This window comes from Furipterus horrens, unplaced genomic scaffold, assembly GCF_987537825.1.
Source record: "Furipterus horrens unplaced genomic scaffold, mFurHor1.1.pri manual_scaffold_12, whole genome shotgun sequence".
NCBI lineage: Eukaryota > Metazoa > Chordata > Mammalia > Chiroptera > Furipteridae > Furipterus > Furipterus horrens.
The window spans coordinates 72,511,180-72,516,558 of record NW_028327182.1 but is presented as its reverse complement, the minus strand read 5'-3'; positions in this window follow the sequence as shown (position 1 = coordinate 72,516,558).

Here is a 5,379-nt window from a genome sequence, read left to right as displayed (position 1 = left end):
CCTGCTCCCTTCGGAGAAAGACTGGTTCAGGCTGAGGTGCAACCCTGGAGAGGGCTGTGTTTGCTTGGTCACATGACAGTTGTCATGGCATCCAAACTAAGGAGAAAGGAGAGGGCTGGAGAATTGCCTGTGTGTGCTTAATAAAGAATTAAATGTCCTTCCACTCCAAGGAGTATTTGCTCAAGAGATCTTGAATGGCTAAGTGATGTCATTTTGATGACCACCCCTCGCTTTCCCCATACTCATGACCAGGACAAAGAATTATCCTCCAACTAACGTTTTTTTCCTTTCCCTCCTTCCCTCTTTCCTTGCTTTTTTTCTTCCCTTATCCCCTTGTCATTTCCTTCCCTTTGTCCTCATGTTTTCTCTTTCCTCCTTTTCTTCCTCCCTTTTTTTCTTATACTTTAATAATTTATAATAATTTGGACAATTCCAATTATTTTTATTTGCAATTTAGGTGGCAGATCTTCATTAAATTTTTTTTTACAGTGGATTTGAGGGTTAGTTACAGAACGTTTTAGCCATTTTAAGTTGTTCCTTGCTCAGTGGCTTTCATCTGGTTGGGATGGGTTTTCCACGAGACAAATGAAGTAAAAGTCCTGCTAGCATAATCGTTGAGTCATACATACATCTCTGTTGAAGTCACATATATCATTTTAGAAATGACGTGATTAGAAGAACTGGTTAACAATAAAATAGCAATATTATTTTCACTGCAGAATTCTAGTCTTCATGGCATTACAGTATCCATTACAGAAAATGTTGTACTGCAGAATTAGTGAATGGGAACTCATTGTTCAGCTGTGTGTAAATGAAGAAAAGGGGCATTTTATGAGAAAGCATGTTCTGCTTATTGGCATGATTCAATGCCTATCAGTCTGAAAGAGAATTAACCAAGATTAAATTGAATCAGATTTTGGAAAAATAAGATGTGAATAAAATCAGAATACGCTGAATTACGCTGTACTTTGCTCATTCTTATGATCTTTAAAAGTTTGGTAAAAACTTTGCAGGCTGGTAAAATGATTGATATACTGATAGTTTAAAAAGTTGTCTGGGTTTTTCAAATAACTCATTTATTTTTTTAGTTCAGAACTGTCCACAAGTATTAACTTTAGAAAACTATCCCCTGGCTGATGTGGGTCAGTGGGTGGAGTGCCGACCTGCAATCTGAAAGGTGGCTGGTTCAATTCCTGGTCAGGGCACATGCCTAAGTTGTGGGCCAGATCTCCAGTTGTGGGGGTGTGAGAGGTAACCAATTGATGTTTCTCTAGCATGTTGATGTATCTCTCCCTCTCTTCCTCCCTTACCCTCTCTCTAAAAAATAAAGAAAATTAAAAAAATAATAAAATAAAAAGAAAAAAAATATGCATGTACAGGAGAAGATAGATGTAAGAATTACTACCTAAAAAATACAGCCAACACTTTAAGACATAAGAATTTATTAGGATTTCTTAGCCTATAAAATCTATATATCATATTCAGAGGAATATTAAAATAATTTCCTTTACCCAATTATTGTTTTTGGTCAAGCCCAATATTAAGTAGTTGTTCAATAAATATCTGCTAGTAATGCTGATGGAAATAATGCTACTGTTAATAAATGATTCCCCAAATGAGTTTTTTGTTGTCATTAAGACTGTAGGGCTATTTCTATATGATTCTTATCTTTCCCTTTTCCTGAAGCCTGTTTGCCACACATGCTGAGAAATTTCTGAAAATGCTTAGTGTTGCTGCCAGTCAGCTGCAGGGTGGAGGCTGCATTCTGTCCAATTTGTTCACATCCATGTGGACAGACCATGGACTGAGGGAAAAGTGGAAACTGGAGGGGTTTCTTAATAATAGGAGCATTCATAATATTTTGATACACATATTGTTTTCAATGTCCCCTGTCAAATAAATGATCTCTTGTAAGAGCCTCAGCCATCTATGTTTATTTTTAACTGACTAACACTTGCTATTTGATTAGACTCGATGGTACAGCTCCACAAAAAGGATGTGGAAAAATTAAACATACCACCCATCAGTTGCCTGGTCTGGATTTCAATGCACCACCCACACAGGTTCAAACGAAGTTTTGGTTCTTAACCATGTTCTTAACAAGATCAGACTAGAAAAGTCAGTTAATTAGCAGCTTCTTGGAATCTATCCTGAGGAAATAATCTGAAACACTGATAAGGATTCGTACAAATCAAAGAATTACTCATAAAAGTAGAAAATTGAAAAGTCTGGAGTTTAATTAATAGAATGTTAGTTTCCACTAATGTTCTTTTTCTTGCTCCCAGATCCAATCCATGATACCACTTTGCATTTTGTGAGTTTTTAAGTAGAGACTTTTTTTTAATATTGAGTTTGGTTTGAGTGTTTAATATCAAACAGTTTCTTTTCTCACCCTGTAGGAAATAAACACAAAAGCCTATTTTTGATTTGATTATTCAGATGATAACTGTATGTTCAGCTTCAGCCTTCATCAGTGTTTTGGCCCAATATTGACTTGAATATTGAGTTTATTAAAAATGCCTTGAAATGGTACCAAGTGATACATGTCCTGAATATGTGAAGACAATTACATAGAATTGATTGTTGTATTGTTTATAATAAGATATATGATATAAAGTCTTTGTGATGTAATATATATTAATTAAATCCTTAATGTTCATAATTCTTTTTATGTGTCCCATGACTGTAACTTTATGCTCAGGCTTTGGTTTTTATGTTCCCTTACTCTCCCACAAGAACAGTAAGATCAAAACAAAACAACAGGCTTCATTCTTTTATTTTCCTTAATTGATATTTTTTTAGAGAGAGAAGAAGAGAGAGAAAAAAAATGTCGATTACTTGTTCCACTTACTTATGCACTCATTGGTTGATTCTTGTATGTGCCCTGACCAGGGACTGAATCTGCAACCTTGGCATATTGGGACGACACTTCAACCAACTGAGCTACCTGGCCAGGGCCCAGACTTCAAATTACTTTGGATTCATTCAGCTTTTGGAGGGCAAATTGCTTATAGTATTGTGTCATGGAAAAAGATGAATGTGTCTCCAGTGCCCTCTGTTGAGTGTGGGTAACTGACTCAAGACCCTTAACTAAAGAACCATGATGCCTACTTCCAGTACAATGGGCCAAGCGACTTTCCTTCCACTGAAAACAATGGAAAATCCTGGATACTGTCTTAAATGCATTAAGGAGCTGGCAGATGTGTCAGGAATTTCCAGGGTATGGTCAAGGAAATCAGAGCCCTGAACCAGGACACAGGACACTCTTTCTAGGGGTGCTCATGGTTCTGAAAGTTGGAGTCTTTGCAGGTGAGAAAGAGGTGGGGACACTAATAGGAGGCAAAGGCTGCACACTCAGGAAGAAGCGAATCAGAAATAATTCTCCCCAAAAGCAACTGCCAGGGTATTGCAGAGCAGGGGCAAAATGGGGGAAAATTCCTGCTGCCCATACTTGCAATGCCTAGGCAGCCCAAACACCCTCACATAGTGAAATTGGCTAACGTGGCCCTGGACTGACAGTGTTCTGCAATGCCAAGAAAAAGTGATGGCCCTGCCTCCAGAGGCCGCAGACTTTCCCAGTGCCTCTGCCTGTAAAGTACAAAGAAACTGGTGACTCTCAAACCAGAGTAGGAAATAATTAGCAGCAAAGAACAAATGTAATTAAATCTTGAAGCAGGGTCTCTGAGTCAGAGTCAACGATATTAGAGTACCTACAAGTCAGGAAGTGATATTTCCACAGCTCAACACAAATGCATCTGAGATCAAAGGGGAAAAATATTCATCACCAAACACCAGGAAATGAGAAAATGGAGCTAGACAGCTCAGCAAACAATTTAGGAAATTACTCCCCTCAGTTAATTTAGTTAATTGGGATAGATTGTAACTCTGGAGTATCCGAGCATGGAGAAATGGAGGAGGAAAGGGAAGTGGAGGGCGGGAGAGGGTGCCTACTTGCCTTAGTATAAAATAAGCTTGTTTTTCTGTTTGGGTGTGCATATTTTTGCTGTGCACCCAGCTCTGCAGACCTGTGAATAAAGCCTCGGCTATTACTGAAGTCCTGTGTCCCAGTGCTTTTTATTGTGAGCATTTCTCACAGCGGCATGGGCATTGACCACAACTAGAACCAGCAGAAAGCTCAGAACAGACTCCCAAAGATAACAGATACTGAAATCATGAGACAAAGATTATAGGACAGCTACATTTACTGTGTTTCAAGGAAACACAAGAAATCACACAAAAAAATTTTAATACAGGAGGACATTTATGAAATTTGACCATATGCTGAGCTGTAAAAAAAGTCAAGTTGCAAAGGACTGCAATCACAGATAATGTAGGCAGTAGGACTGAGCTAGGAATTAACAGCAAGTGATACCTGGAATCCCATATATTTGGAAATGAAGTGATGCCGTTTTAAGGTCAAGAACATGACAGGGATTCCTATGACCTTCAAGAGGTGCTGTTAGTATAAATTGGATGCATTTGTTGGGTGTTTGAACATAAGGAGTTCTAGTTGCCAGTAAATTAGTAATGGTAATGTTAACTGTAGCCTTAGTTATGTAATCACCTCTTAAGAATACTAGTCCTGAAAAGATGTGCTGAGGCCTAGTAATCCTATACTGAGGATGTCTTTAGGGAATTTATCACTAGAGAGGGAAAGCTGTGTACACAAACAATAAATTTTAGTGTCATTTCTTTGCTGCTAATGGAGAGCTGCGCCTGCGGTGTCCACTGGGGGACACCTGTGCGTATGACGGCATATAGTGCAGCCGATACTATTACAATTGGACAGGTGATAAACCCAACAAAGCAAATACCAAGTTGCTCCTCTTAGAATATGTAAGATTTGGGAGTGTTCACAGAGCCTAGAAGATGTCCTAGAAAAGTTAATTTGTTAAAGATTTTTAATTTTTAAAATGGATTTTATCTTATTTGTGTGGTTAATTTTTTAAAATCTATTTGATGTGCAAATTGACCCTTGATCACACCATTTACAACCCACTCCCTTCTCCCTGATGCCACTTCTCTTATCCAATGAGCTCTGGAATTCAACTAACACATAACACACCCCCTAAACCCCCAACTCACCCCTTTACAAGACAGAGCCTCTTGTAAAGCAAATAAGAATCTCCTTGGCCTCTGATGTCTAAACAGTGCTTTCCCAGGTCCTCACATTTTCTGGTCATGTGGTCAGTGGATGCATCTTCGCTTAATCAGCCCCATACTATTTTCATGGCGTCTGACTGTCTTAGGGCATCTGCAGAGGAGAGGCCACATATCGAGAAAGCACTAAATACTGTGAACGTTTCAGGGCCACAAAATATTCTTGAGAAAAACATCTGGAAAGAATTCTAAGGACACTATACTTTCTTTTTCCTTCCT